The following is a 16,102-nucleotide window of genomic DNA, read 5'->3' on the forward strand; positions in this document are numbered from 1 at the left end:
TTTTGTGTTCTCAGGTGTCAAGGTAGCTCTTCTGTGGTCTCACACTGACATAGTGCTACAGCAACACATCCCTTCTGTTGAATCCCCTCAGGGCTTTCATTTAACCATGTCGCCTGGCATTCACCATAGCTGGCACAGGTTTTGGGCATCTCGTGAGGGAGAGGTCTTCGCCTTGGCCTTTAGCTATGGGATTTTATTATAGGCTGTGGTCTCGCACTCGCACAATGGGAAGTTGCTCACTTGCACTTAAAGGACCAAAAGCTAATTGCAGCCTGGATACACTTGCCCAATTCAAACTGAGTCCAATTTGAATTTATCTTGCCCCATGGTTCTCAAGTCTTCAAACCAATCTGTTAAAGAAAACCATTCTTAAAAAGGGCACTTTGTCCAAATAAGTCAATTTAACTCTGTAAGGGATCATTCCTGCTAAACTAAAGCATATCCACCTTCATGTACCTGGTGTTTTATGGATCCAGAAGTTTGTCCTTGGCAAAACGAGGTTTAACACATATTAAAATGGATAGGGAAAGATTGGCATAGTGTCAGGTGGGACAATGAAATGTGGTTATCTAAACATTGGACTACACAATAGTGTGAGCTATTAGAAAGTATAAAATGCATGAGAATTCTCCATTGGTGTGTAAGCAATAAGACATTAAACATAAAAACAGTTACACACAATATTCCCCCCTTTGTGGAAATTACACTGTCAGACACATTTCAACATTCTTACATAATAACACATAATACAAAACAAAATAATTAAATATCTGTTGCATATCTTGACACAATTGTGATCTTTTACGTATGTATCTTTTGAATCCTGGAGCAGAGGCTTGAGGTTCAAGTGAAAAAATGTCCTTGCAATTCAACTCCTCCCCCCTTTGTCAGTTCAACCCCTCCCCCCTTTGTCAGCCCCACTCCCCCCTCAGTCTATAGCCTTTGAAAGAGATAACTGTGGGCACTTTGAAAACTCTGGTGTTGCAGGTCTTGTGAGTTGAGGGGTTGTTGCTGCTTTTCATCATTGCACATCTGTAGAAGTGATATCCTGTAAGGGGGCAGGGTTTTGGGGAGACTTAAACACAGTTAGACAAGGAAGGGGGGAAAGGCAAAAGGGATGTCCTTGAGTTTTCCGTGGGAAGCTGCAGATAAATAAAAATCTTAGCACATTAAGCATTTTATTTATTTCAATATTATTATCACATTTCCACATAATTACTGTTATTATCTGCTAAGTTTGTTTGCTTTCCTTCACTTAATTTTTGTTGTTGTTGTTCTTTTCATATTATAAAATAAAAAATTACTCCACATGTATAGAAAGAGAACTGTAAAAAATACAAAGGTTAAAAAATAAAAAGAAAGCAAAAAATTAGATTACCAGTTAGATGAAAATGGACTTGACACAAAGACATCAGATTCAGAAAATAACTATTATTAAATAGTACAAAGATATTATCAAAACCACACAGATTACTACTGGACTGGGGGAAAAAGGGAAAACAATGGGGAAAACTTAAAATTCACCATGTGCTATCCAATAAAAGAACTTCATGAGACTGACTTTCAACATGTGATGAACATGTCCCCAAAGTAAAACACAAACACACAAAATGAGCTATGAGGAACCAAAAATAAATAAATGCTAAGACACACAATTAATAAGTAACCTGAAGTAATCTGTTTTGGCATTCTAACATCCCAAATGAAAATAAAAGTGTTTCTTGATGTGACATCATCAGCTGTAATGTTAATACTGGGAAATGAGTTAATACCAAGAAAAAAATGAATGGCAATTTAAAGTTGTGCAAGTACCTTGCACTAGCCAAAATGACAGAATTAGTAAGAAATGCTCAGGCCAAAGGTAAACAAATACCATTCCACAAACAATGTTTGGTTGTGCTTCGATTAATTTCATAGACATCATGGAAAAACTGATTAAATAAATGAAAACAGATTATTTGTAACCTAAAAAAAAATGTCAAAGCCACAATAGAGATAGAAGGAAATCAACTAATATAGCAGGGATTCAGACTTGTTTTGCTGAACAGAAAGAAAGTGACTGTTTGCCTTTAAGGGAAGAAAAACAAAAAGAAAAACAAATGCAATTACTTTTTATAGAGTATTTAAATCACTGTTTGCATCCCCTCATTATCATTTGTGCTGTGGGAGAAAAGAAAGGACACTCTGTTAAAAGGGAAAATTATTTCATGTGAGAGGTCTCAGGAAATGCTGTTCCTAAAATGCATAGGCATATACACACCTGTTGAAAGGGAAAATTATTTTATGTGAGAGGTCTGTCAGGAAATGCTGTTCCTAAAATGCATAGGCACACACACACAAAAAAACCCAAAAATTTAAATCCCATGGGGGGGGGGAAACTACTCAAGAGAGGAACTCACAGTGGGAGTGCTTTGATATTTACCTGTGAAAAGAATTTGGCATGTCCAGTACTTAACTCTTTTGTCTTAAGTAGCCCCTGGAGCAAAACACATTAAGGGTGATTTCCCTCAATGGTTCAAAGTTTTACATAAGGAAATTTGTATAGGTTTCAGGCTATCCAAACCTTCTCTCTCCCCCCCTCCTTTCTCTCGCTCTCTCTCTCTTTTGTAAGCTGATCTAGCCTCTGTGCATGTGCAGAGTTCATGCCTCAGCAAACCTTTTATACCATTGAAAATGTTGCATCTTTTGGCTCAATTAGAATAAGGAAGGGAAAGGTAAGGGGTAGATTTTAAAAATAGGGTTAGATTTTAAAACAAAAAAGAGAAACTCAGCAATTTAAGTATTCACCAAAGCTAGCAATTTCAGCCCCAGCAAAAGGAGTGCTTCCTTTATGTACAGGAAAGGGCTATCATTATTGGTCATTTTATCTGGTCATTCGCGGAACAATCAACCACTCTCTTATTTATGAGTAAAAATGGCCAGGTAAGGAGTAGATTTTAAAAATAGGGTGATTTTAAAACAAAAAGAGAAACTCAGCAATTCAAGTATTCACCATTCAGCCCAAGCAAACGAGTGCTTCCTTTATGTACAGGAAAGGGCTAATATCCCTCTGGCCATTCGCGGAACAATCAACCGCTCTCTTATTTATGAGTAAAAATGGCCAGAGAGTTAGAATTCATAGGATTTTTTATTTAATTTTTTTTTAACATTCTCAGTCATGGTCAAGGCTAATTCTACTTAACTATATGAATTTTTATGTGCTTAAACTTTGAGTAGACTTTTAAGTCTGATTTTTGTAAATAATAGACAAAATGATAAACACTGTAATCACTTAAATGCCTGAAATGCCTGATATCACCAGTTCTGCTTCAAGCATCACGAGCAAATCTGGGCTGAATTTCAACACATCAGCTACAAATTGGGAAAGTTGAAAGGGACCTGGGGTCATCTAGTCCAACCCTAAAATACAGGGTTCATAGCAAGATTTGTACTACCAGAAACACACACATTCACCTCTCACCTTTTAAAAAACAAAGAGCAAATCTGGGCTGAATTTCAACACATCAGCCACAAATTGGGAAAGTTGAAAGGGACCTGGGGTCATCTAGTCCAACCCTAAAATACAGGGCTCATAGCAAGATTTGTACTACCAGAGAGACACACACATACTTATGTACACAGACACAACTGGGGAAGAGACCACAAGCCATGCGCCTATCATGTACTAAGGAAGAGGAAAATAAAAGTACCCAACCCTTTTTGCAGATCTTGAAGCTAGTTTGAGTGAGTGTTTACTTCCTTAGACTAAAGAGTGAAAGTTCCTAGATAAATTATCTTTAAAGACTGAAGTGAACATTTTTCCTAAGATAGGGAGAGGATCTCTTATAAAGCATAGTTAAAACAGCCATAGATTTGATTTAAAAGGAATACAAAAGTGACATTTTTTCCTGAACTTGCAGAGGAATAGTAAGCCTAATCTATGCCCCCCCCTTTGCAGTTTCCTTTAAAGGAAGCTTACTCGGGAGTAAATTTACCTGGCACAGAATAAGAAGGAGAAGGGGGGAAAAAAACCCTGAAAGAGACAGAATGAAACGGGGGGGGGGGGCATTTTCTAAGAAAAGAGGCCAGGACGTCTTATAGAGACTGATACCAGGAGCCTTACAATAACTCTTCTGTCCAACCAGATCAAAGTTAAAACTGGACTCAGATATTTTTCTTAGAAGGAACACCATACTTTCATAGGCATATGCTTAATGAAATACATACACTGCATTTTAGCTTGAGAGAGCAGTTGGCTCAACTAGGCTTTTGCAGCAGAAACATTAGGTTAACTTCACCTTCCAAAATAGACTGAAACACAGGTGTATTTCACAAACTCAAAAGTTACAACACAATATCATTTACTATTAGACTTAAAATCACCCTCCTCTCTTAAACTAGAGAAAGGAGGTGGGGTAATCCTCCTTTCAGAACACAAGTAGCACGTATACAGGATTTTACCACTTGGGAGAAAAACTCTCTTTTAGAGCCTCTCTCAAATAACAAACATTTGCACACTTCATTCTCCATTTTGTCTTGTTTTTAAGACTGATAAGGTTCAACATGGCTTCCTTAGATTTAGAATTTGGAGCAAGCTTGCATTTTTATTTTAGATGGCACATTTAAGATAAGCAGCTGCTGGATGTTGCCTAAGTACAATTTAAACACAGGAAAAACGTTTCTTAAACACAAATTGAAGGGGACTGTCAGAGTCCAGGCGGGAAGTAAGCACCAACTGGGCTTCTTTCACGCCAGGGGTCTGGGGACTATTTTTCTTTTGACTGAGGTGCACCCATTTTCAATTAAAAGGGTTTTGGACCTGGGCAAAACTCCGAAGGGTCCGGAAAAGGGGAAACCTGGACAAAAAAACTTGGGGATACCTGGCCAAATCTCCGATGGGGAAAACCTGGGGATCCGAGGGGAAAACTTGGGGAAACCTGGACAAATCTCCGAGGGGAAAACTTGGGGATCCAAGGGAAAAAACCTGGGGATACCTGGACAAATCTCCGAGGGGAAAAACCTGGGGATCCGAGGGGAAAACTTGGGGATACCTGGACAAATCTCCGAGGGGAAAACTTGGGGATCCAAGGGAAAAAACCTGGGGATACCTGGACAAATCTCCGAGGGGAAAAACCTGGGGATACCTCACTTAATCTCTATTCTACAACTCACAGCAACCTCCCTGCCTTTTACAATCTAACTCAGAGTCCCTACTGAACGCTTGCACACTTGCAATGCCAGATTGAGACTCTGGAAAATGAAAGATGGAAAGGAATTCAGCGCCCTTGCGTTCTCTGTTCACAGGTCATTTCTAACAAAGATCGCCATGGCAGAGGTGCGGCTGCGCTGGAAGTTAGTTTTCAGTGCAGAAGAAATTGCACAACCTTTCTGGGCAAAACTCCGAAGGAATAGGTTGGCATAAAGAATTAAGTGGAAGAAATCACACACAACCTTTGCCTGGGCATACTCCGAAGGGCTAAGGCTGGTGTTGAGATCGAGGGGACAGAAAGGAGTAGAAGGCAATTTTTTCAAGAGTTAAAGTGAGGAAAGAAGTAAGGATTTGAGAAGTATAGGTTTGCTGTGGTTTGCAGAATCCCACCCCACTACCCATTTTTCCTACTCATACTCACTTCGCAAGCGCTGTCCTGGTGATTCTGGGATCTCTTGACTGGTTGTTTAAGGCCGGCCTGATCAAGATTTGCTTCCTCTGGTTAGCCCCGCTGAAACTCCAAGTTATTGCCAGACCCTGGGACCGATGGAAGACTGGTTATTCCTCCTGGCAAACTGCCTGGTGCGCGCTGGATAACCAGTCCTTCCTCGTCTCCAGAATCCGGGTAACCAAAAGTCCCTTCGTGGTCGCCATCTGTTGTAAATAAAAATATGCCCTTTTCCCTTATGGGGTATCCAAGAGCCCATATAGAGTCCTTACATAGGTTCCCTATTGGTAGGAGAAAATAACAGAGGCCAACCAGAGAATATTGAGAAGCAAAGCAGCTAGTAAGCTTGATCTTTATTGATCTGTTGCAACAGGGTACTCCCCTCACACGCAGGGAAGGAGGAGGACCCAGAACAATGGCCTGCAAGGCCTTATAAAGACTTTTGAAATTCCCATCCTCTAGATCAAGACCACCCCCAGAAACATTATGCATACATCACAGAAGGGGTGTAACCTAAGACCACCCCTCAGATACATCCCACCTACATCACAGAAATTTAAATGTTGTTTTTCTCTTGTCCTTGTTTATCTCCTGTCTAGCAGGTTACTTGATTGGATTTTCTGGGGAGCCTGGCCATTCTTTTGTAATGCTAAAATACTTATTTCCTGGGCCAGGTCACAGGCTCACACCTTATTCAAACACAGATTAAAGGAAGAGACAATGGGGAGGCTTTTCCATTTTTAACCTTGCAGAGAAAGGATTTGGTCAGTTTAGGAATCAAAATGGTTCCAGGTTTGCCTTCCTGTACTGATCTATGTATGTGCAGTTATGAACATTACTATATATTTAAAACCATAAAATTCCTATCACAGTGGGGCGTGGCGTGGCGTGGATTTTGGGAACTTATGGGTCTTTCTCTCCCCCCTCTGCCCCCCATTTATGGGTCTTTCCCCTCCCTCTGCCCCCCACTTATGGGTCTTTCTCTCCCCCCTCTGCCCCCCACTTATGGGTCTTTCCACTCCCTCTGCCCCCCACTTATGGGTCTTTCCCCTCCCTCTGCCCCCCATTTATGGGTCTTCCCCCCTCTGCTCCCCACTTATGGGTCTTTCTCCCCCTTCTGCCCCCCACTTATGGGCCTCCCCCTGACTTATGGGTCTTTCTTCCCCCTTCTGCCCCCCACTTATGGGTCTTTCCCCTCCCTCTGCCCCCCACATGGGTCTCCCCCCACGTATGGGTCTTTCTCCCCTCTGCCCCCCACATATGGGTCTTCCTCTGCCCCCCACTTATGGATCTTTCCCCTCCCTCTGCTCCCCATTTATGGGTCTTTCCCCTCCCTCTTCCCCCATTTATGGGTCTTTCCCCTCCCTTCTGCCCCCCACTTATGGGTCTTTCCTCTCCCTCTGCCCCATGGGTCTTTCCCCCCCTCTGCCCCCCACTTATGGGCCTCCCCCCACTTATGGGTCTTCCTCTCCCCCTTCTGCCCCCCACTTATGCGTCTTTCCCCTCAATCTGCCCCCCACTTATGGGTCCCCCCCTTTAGCCCCCCACTTATGCGTCTTTCTCTGCCCCCCACTTATGGGTCTCCCCCTTCTGTACCCCACTTATGGATCTCTCTCTCCCCCTCTGCCCCCCACTTATGGGTCTTCCTCTGCCCCCCAGGTATGCCTCCCTCCTGGAGCTGGGCGAGAAGCGTAAATCCCGAGTGCGAAACCTGACAGCCTTTTCCCCTCTGCCCCCCATTTATGGGTCTTCCCCCCTTCTGCCCCCACTTATGTGTCTTTCTCTCCCCCCTTCTGCCCCCCGCTTATGGGTCTTTCTCTCCCCCCCTCTGCTCTCCCCTTATGGGTCTTTCTCTCTTCTCCTCTGCCCCCATTTATGTGTCTCCCCCCCCTTCTGCCCCCACTTATGGGTCTGTCCCCCCTCTGCCCCCCACATATGGGTCTCCCCCCACTTATGGATCTTTCTCTCCCCCTCTACCCCCCACTTATGGATCTTTCTCTCCCATCCCTCTCCCCCCCACTTATGGGTCTTTCTCCCCCCTTCTGCCCCCCACTTATGGATCTTTCTCTCCCCCTCTACCCCCCACTTATGGGTCTGCCCCCCACTTAGGGGTCTTTCCCCTCCCTCTGCCCCCCACTTATGAGTCTCCCCCCACTTATGGGTCTTTCTCTCCCCCCTCTGCCCCCCACTTATGGGTCTCCCCCCACTTATGGGTCTTTCTCTCCCCCCACTTATGGATCTTTCCCCTCCCTCTGCCCCCACTTATGGGTCTCCCCCCACTTATGGGTCTTTCCCCTCCCTCTACCCCCCACTTATGGGTCTTTCTCTGCCCCCCACTTATGGGTCTCCCCCTCTGCCCCCCACTTTTGGTCTTTCTCTGCCCCCCACTTATGGATCTTTCCCCTCCCTCTGCTCCCCATTTACGGGTCTCCCCCGTTTAGCCCCCCACTTATGGGTCTTCCTCTGCCCCCACTTATGGATCTTTCCCCTCCCTCTGCCCCCCACATATGGGTCTGCCCCCCACTTATGGGTCTCCCTCTGCCCCCCAGGTACGCCTCCCTCCTGGAGCTGGGCGAGAAGCGGAAATCCCAAGTGCGAAACCTGACAGCCTTTCCCCCTCTGCCCCCTATTTATGGGTCTTTCCCCTCCCTCTGCCCCCCACTTATGGGTCTCCCCCGACTTATGGGTCTTTCCCCTCCCTCTGTCCCCCACTTATGGGTCTTTCTCTGCCCCCACTTATGGATCTTTCCCATCCCTCTGCCCCCCACTTATGCGTCTTTCTCTGCCCCCCACTTACGGATCTTTCCCCTCCCTCTGCTCCCCACTTACGGGTCTCCCTCCCTCTGCCCCCTATTTCTGGGTCTTTCCCCTCCCTCTGCCCCCCACCTTTTGGGTCTCCCCCCACTTATGGGTCTTTCCCCTCCCTCTGCCCCCCACTTATGGGTCTCCCCCCTCTGGCCCCCACTTATGGTTCTTTCCCCTCTCTCTGCCCCCCACTTATGGGTCTTTCTCTGCCCCCTCTGCCCCCCACTTATGGGTCTTTCTCTCCCCCTCTCCCCCCACTTATGTGTCTTTCCCATCCTTCTGCTCCCCACTTATGCGTCTTTCCCCTCCCTCTGCCCCCCACTTATGTGTCTCCCCCCTTCTGCCCCCCACTTATGGGTCTTTCTCTCCCCCCTCTCTCCCCACTTCTGGATCTTTCCCCTCCCTCTGCCCCCCACTTATGTGTCTCCCCCCTTCTGCCCCCCACTTATGGGTCTATCCCCTCCCTCCGCCCCCCACTTGTGGGTCTTTCTCTGCCCCCCCAGGTACGCCTCCCTCCTGGAGCTGGGCCCATAAGTGCCCCCCACTTATGGTTCTCCCCCCCACTTATAGGTCTTTCCCCTCCCTCTTCCCCCACTTATGGATCTTTCCCCTCCCTCTCCCCCCGACTTATGGGTCTTTCTCTCCCCCCTCTGCCCCCCACTTATGGATCTCTCTCTCCCCCTTGTTAACGGAAAAATCTGAGGGCTCTCTTGGACAAAAAGTAAAGACACCAACCAGGATAACTTGGAGCAAAACAGCAGCCTGTAGGCTTGGCCTTTATTGATCTGTTGCAACAGGGTGTTTCCCTCACTAGCAAGAGAGAGGAAAGACCCTGTTGCAACAGATCAATAAAGGCCAAGCCTACAGGCTGCTGTTTTGCTCCAAGTTATCCTGGTTGGTGTCTTTACTTTTTGTCCAAGAGAGCCCTCAGATTTTTCCGTTAACAGTTGGCGACCGCGACTCAGGGACACTTGGTTCTCCTGTAAAGGTGAGAGGGGAGATAGAAGGGATCGGGCGCCACTGGGCAACCTTAGCCCAGGGATCCTTCTTCCTCTCCCTGCCTCCTCTTTGCGGGCGGTAATCAATCGTCACCAAAAGCTCAACCAGGGGAGCAAAGGCGAGGTCAAGCCGGCTAAAAAGAAAAGGATCCTGGGATTTGCGGGGGACATCTTCGAACGTGAGTATGGTTTGAAGTAAATGCATTGGGAGGGGGGTGGAAAAGTAACGACCCCACGACAGCCAGACTTTCCTTCTTTCATTTCTGGCGTAGCCCCTCGGAGTCGGCCGGGTGCGCTCTAACTTTACCCTTTTCTAACCCGATTCTCCCCTTCGGAAAGTGGCCAGGGAGATCGCGGAACTTTACTGTGTGGCGCATACCTCTCGGAGTCGTCTGGGTACGCCAAAACCTTTCTCTTTCTCTCCCCTCAATTTCTTACACGGTGTGTGGCCGGGGAAATTGTGGTACCTTTTGCTGTTTTCCGATGTTCCCCCCCGGGGTCGTCCAGGAACATCTTAATCTCTCTATCTCTTTTCTCCCCCGTTTTCCGTCTTGGAATTGAGTCCGGGAAAGCGTGGCTCTTTACTGTTTCTCTGACATCCCTCTCTCGGAGTCGTCCAGAGGAGTCTTTCAAGTATTCTCTTACTCTCCACCTACCCTAACTCTGCAAATGAAGCTGCCCCTCCTGCCTGGTGACCTTTGTTAGGGATGACCCGGGTATGTGAGAACGCAAGGTCGTTTGCTCCCCTTTCAAAACTTTGTTTTCTCGGACCCCCAATCTGGCACTGCACAGCGCAGGCGTCCAGTAGGGAGCCCAAACTTAGTCTCAAAGGCTAGGCAGGAGGCTGTTGTGGAGGGTAGAAGGGGCGGTTCACGAAGTGGGGCCCCACACTAGGATTAGTCTTGAAAACAGTACCGTGGTTTAGGTTTCCGGGCGGAGACCCGTGGTTTAGGTTTCCGGGCAGCGACCCGTGGTTTAGGTTTCCGGGCAGCGACCCGTGGTTTAGGTTTCCGGGCAGAGACCCGTGGTTTAGGTTTCCGGGCAGCGACCCGTGGTTTAGGTTTCCGGGCAGCGACCCGTGGTTTAGGTTTCCGTTCAGGCTTGAGGTTTTTAGCAAATAGCTCGTGGTTAAGAAACAAGTAGGGATTGCGCTAAGTCAAGGATATCCCAAATACTGAAAGAATCTTTCTTCTACCCCTTTCTTTCCCATTGCCCCTCCTCCCTTGTGTGTGTGTTTCCACTCTTTCTGTCTTTAGCGTACTTCGTTAACGAAAAAAAAAAACAAAAAAAAAAACCCCAATAATAACATATGAGAGAATGGGAGCTCACTAAACACCCTAGCTGGACTCCTCCTGGCAACAAAGCTTCCATGAAGCCTTTTGCCCCAGAGAGGACTCTAATATGCCCCTCCAGCTTGTCATCTCCAATTAGAGAAAAAAAATAGAAATAAAATAAAGGGGCAAAATGGTCTTTCCAAGTACAAAGTACGAGACCGCTGTAACTTTTAGTGGGTGGCTTAGGCCCACCACCTAGAACCCAGGGCACAGGGTCTACCTCAGGGATCCTTCAACAAAATCAGGGTGTGAACTCTTAGGGAGAGCTGAACACATCAAATTTGTGTTGTTAAACTATAATCTAAAGCTAGAACATGAAACTGTAAACTTAATGGTGCTCAGAGGCAAAAAAAAAAAAAAATGAATAAGAGATGTATTCAAAGATTTAGAAATATTTCAAGGGTTTGTATTTACATTGGCCTTGGCATCCACAGACTGTTCTTGAGTGCACATAGTTTTGAATTGCAGGCTTGCTTCAAAATTTTGAATCTAAGGAAGCCATGTTGCGCCTATCGATCTTAAAACAAAACAAAATGGAGAGTGGAGTGTGCAAATGTTTGTTATTTGAGAGAGGCTCTAAAAGAGAGTTTCCCTCCCAAGTGGTGAAATCCTGTATACGTGCTACTTGTGTTCTGAAAGGGGGATTACCCCACCTCTTTCTTCTAGTTTTAAGTGAGGAGGGTGATTTTAAGTCTAATGGTAAATGATGTTTGTTGTAACTTTTGAGTTTGCTCCAGTCTATTTTTGGAAGGAGAAGTTAACCTAATGTTTCTGCTGCAAAAGCCTAGTTGAGCACAACTGCTCTCTCAAGCTAAAATGCAGTGTATGTATTTCATTAAGCGTATGCCTATAAAAGTATGGTGTTCATTCTAAGAAAAAATATTTGAGTCCAGTTTTAACTTTGATTTGGTTGGATAGAAGAGTTATTGTAAGGCTCCTGATATCAGTCTCTATAAGACTTCATGGCCTCTTTTGTTAGAAAATGCCCCCCCCCTTGTTTCACTCTGCCTCTTTCAGTTGTTTTCTCCCTTCTTACTTCTGTGCCAGGTAAATTTACTCCCGAGTAAGCTTCCTTTAAAGGAAACTGCAAAGAGGGGAGGGGGCAACACTTGTGTATTCCCTTTAAAAAAAAAAATCAAAAATCAAATCTAGGGCTGCTTTAACTGTGCTTTATAAGAGATCCTCTCCCTATCTTACGAAAACTGTTCACTTCTTCCTTAAATATCATTTCAAACTCACTCAAACTATCTCAAGATCTGCAAAAAGGGTTCTGTGTAAAGTTATGAACTTTTATTTTCCTCTTCCTTAGTACATGATAGGCGCATGGCTTGTGGTCTCTTCCCCAGTTGTGTCTGTGTACATAAGTATGTGTGTCTCTCTCTGGTAATACAAATCTTGCTGCGAAATCTTGCTGTGAACCCTATATTTTGGAGGGTTGGACTAGATGACCCCAGGGTCCCTTTCAACTCTCCCAATTTGTGGCTGTGTGGAAGACCATGTGTCTGCAAGCATTGGAGGGTAATTCTTAAATTCTGGTGTGGTAATGGAGTTGAAATTCAGCCTAGCTTTGCTTTTTAGTTTTAAAAGGTGCGAGATGAAGCCATGATGTTTTGAAGCACAACTGGTAACATCAAGCATTTGGGTGATTACAGTGTTTATCATTTTGTCTACTATTTAAAAATCAGACCTCAAAATCAACTCAATACATAGACGCCTTGACCATCCATCCTGTAAATAAAGGGCAGAAAAATTTGTCTGCAAATGGTAAGGCTAAAATGACTAGGAATGTTAAAAAATCCTATGAATTCTAACTCTGGCCATTTTTACTCATAAATAAGAGAGCGGTTGATTGTTCCGCGAATGGCCAGAGGGATATTAGCCCTTTCCTGTACATAAAGGAAGCAGTCTCAGTTTGCTTGGGCTGAAATTGCTAGCTTTGGTGAATACTTAAATTGCTGAGTTTCTCTTTTTTGTTTAAAATCAAACCCTGTTTTCAAAGTCTACTCCTTGCCCTTCCTTTCCCTTATTCAAATGGTAATTTAGCCAAGGGATGCAGCATTTTCAGTGGTATAGAGGGTTTGCTGGGACATGAGCTCTGCACATGCACAGAGGCTAGATCAGCTAAAGAAGAGAGAGAGAGGAAGGGGGGAACTGTAAGGGGGGGAGAGGAGGTTTCTTCCAAAAAAAAAAAAAAAAGAAAAGAAAAGAAAGCTTGGGGCCATTGAGGGAAATCACCCTTAATCTGTCTTTGCTCCGGGGGCTGCTTAAGACAAAAGGCTCAAAACAAAACAAAACAAAACAACAACTAGCCCATCAAAAGTCAAGAGCTTTCCAAGTTCCAAATCTTAACATCCCAAATTCTTTTCACAGGTAAATATCAAAGCATTCCCCCCCTCAATGGGAATTTTGGGAGCAGCATTTCCTGACAGGCTTCTCGCATGGAATAGTTTTCCCTTTTAACAGGATATGTGAACCCCGATAACAAAGTGTTTGTCCCTTTTTTGTCCCTTTTTCCTCCCACAGCAACTTTCTTTCTGTTCTGTGAAGCAGGTCTGGATCCCTGCTATATCGGTGACTTCCGTCTCTTTGTGGCTTTGACACTTTTTTTAGAGTTGCAAATGATCTGTTTTCATTTATTTAATCTGTTTCTCCATGGTGTCTATGGGGTTAATCGAAGCACAACCAAGCGTTGTTTGTGGAATGGTATTTGTTTACCTTTTTGCCTGGGCATTTCTTATTAATTCTGTCATTTTGGCTATTTGTTTACCTTTTTGCCTGAGCATTTCTTATTAATTCTGTCGTTTTGGCTAGTGCAGGGTGCCTGCGCGGCTTTGAATTGCCATTCATTTTTCTTGGTATTAACTCATTTCCCAGTATTAACATTACAGTTGATGTTGTCACATCAAGAAACACTATTTTATTTTCATTTGGGATGTTGGAATGCCAGGACAGATTACTTCAGGTTACTTATTGATTGTGTGTTTTAGCATTTGTTTATTTGGTTCCTCATGGGTCATTTTGTGTGTGTGTGTTTTACTTTGGGGACATGTTCATCGCATGCTGGGGGTCAGTTTCATGAAGTTCTTTTGTCGGATAGCACATGGTGAATTTGGGGGTTTTCCCCATGGTTTTCCCATTTTTTTCAGTCTAGTAGTAATCTGTGTGGTTTTGATAATATATATAATGATAATTCTTTTCTAGGTCTGATGTCTTTGTGTCAGGTTTGTTTCCATCTGGCTGGTAATCTAATTTTTTTGCTTTCTTTTGCATTTCTTGGCCTTTGTATTTTTTTACAGTTCTCTTTCTCTCCAAAGTGAAGGAAAGCAAACGAATTTGGCAGATGGTAACAGTGGTTGTGGGAAAATGTGATAATAGTATTGGAATGAATGAAGCGCTTAATTCGCTAGGATTTTTGTTGTTTGCAGCTTCCAACGGAAACCGAAGGACATCCTTTTTGCCTTTTGCCCCCTCCCTTTTCTAACTGTCTTTAAGCCCCAAAACCCTGCCCCTTACAGGATATCACCTATACAGATGTGCAATGATGAAAAGCAGCAACAACCCCTCAACTCAGTTCTTCGTCATCACAAGACACCAGAGTTTTCAAGTGCCCACAGCTATCTCTTTCAAAGGATATAGACTGCCAGGGGAGTGGGCCTGACAAAGGGGGGTGGAGTTGACTTGCAAGGACATCTTTTCACTTGAACCTCAAGCCTCTGTGCTCCAGGATTCAAAAGATACATGCGTAAAAGATCACAATTGTGTCAAGATATGCAACTGATATTTAATTAGTTTGTTTTGTATTAAGTGTTATTATGTAGGAATGTTGAAATGTGTCTGACAGTGTGTTATTTCCACAAGGGGGGTATTTTTGTGTGTAATTTTTATGTTTAATGTCTTATTGCTTACACGCCAATGGAGAATTCTCATGCATTTTATACTTTCTAATAGCTCACACTATTGTGTAGTCCAATGTTTACCTCAATTTATAACCACATTTCATTGTTCCACCTGGCACTCTGCCAACTTTCCCTATCCATTTTAAAATGTGCTAAAACTTGCTTTACCAAGGAGAAGCTTCTAAGAAACATGAAGGTGGATATGCTTTGGTTTAGCAGGAATGATCCCTTATAGACTTAAATTGACTTATTTGGACAACTGCCCTTGTTAAGAATGGTTTTCTTTTAACAGATTGGTTTGAAGACTTGAGAACCATGGGGCAAGATAAATTCAAATTGGACTCAGTTTGAATTGGGCAAGTGTATCCAGGCTGCAATTAGCTTTTTGGTCCTTTAAGTGCAAGTGAGCAACTTCTCATGAGCCCAAGACCACAGCCTATAATAAAATCCCATAGCTAAAGGCCAAGGCGAAGGACCTCTCCCTCACGAGATGCCCAAACCTGTGCCAGCTATGGTGAATGCCAGGCGACATGGTTAAATGAAAGCCCTGAGGGGATTCAACAGACAGGATGTGTTGCTGTAGCACTGTCGGTGTGAGACCACAAAACAGCTAGCTTGACACCTGAGAACACAAAAATGGCGGGGGGGAAGCAAACTGCACTTTTCAGTCATTAGTGGACCTTCCTGCCTAAATGTAAAGCATAGATCACTATTGAGAAAATATTTCTTCCAAGGTGCTAGAATACCACAAGTAACTGAGCAACAAATTATTAATTTACGTGATATCCTATGTCTAACTATGTGCACTGTTACACCATTATATTTCTATGCAAATATCCTTAAAGTAGCATGATACCCAAGTCCCTTTCAGGTTCACATGGACACACACATCTGGGACGGAGAATACCAGGTTATTATTTACCACCTTAAATTGTGCGGAGAAAAGGATTGCAAAGTAGCCACCTTTGCAATCTTATCTCCGAAGGGGGGAACTGTAGCAGGAACCCCCCCACCCCAATCATTCTGTTTGTACAAACTTCACACACACTCACACTCACACACTACATACGCCACATTTCTCTTATGAATTCATAGAAAATCAACCATACATCGGATTTGCACTGTTCCATTTTTATTTTAATATCAAAGGAGGGTGGCTTGGTTTCTGGTCAGCCATAATCTCTTCAGCATACCAGCACATCCACAGGAGCCCTGCCCAGTTGCTATGTCAACCCTGATAATCCCAGACAGAAGACAATCAAAAATCACAAAGAACAGTGGATTCACCACAGGCTGAAACAAAGGACAATGATCAGATTTTCCCTCTGGGGGCAGGAAACTGCAAACTCCCCATTGTCACCTGGAAAGTACTCATGGGGAGGGGGAAAGGAGGAACCAGCCAGGTGACAGGACACTCAGGTTACCACCACAAC

The sequence above is a fragment of the Podarcis bocagei genome, assembly GCF_964188305.1.
Source record: "Podarcis bocagei genome assembly, contig: HAP1_SCAFFOLD_276, whole genome shotgun sequence".
Lineage (NCBI taxonomy): Eukaryota > Metazoa > Chordata > Lepidosauria > Squamata > Lacertidae > Podarcis > Podarcis bocagei.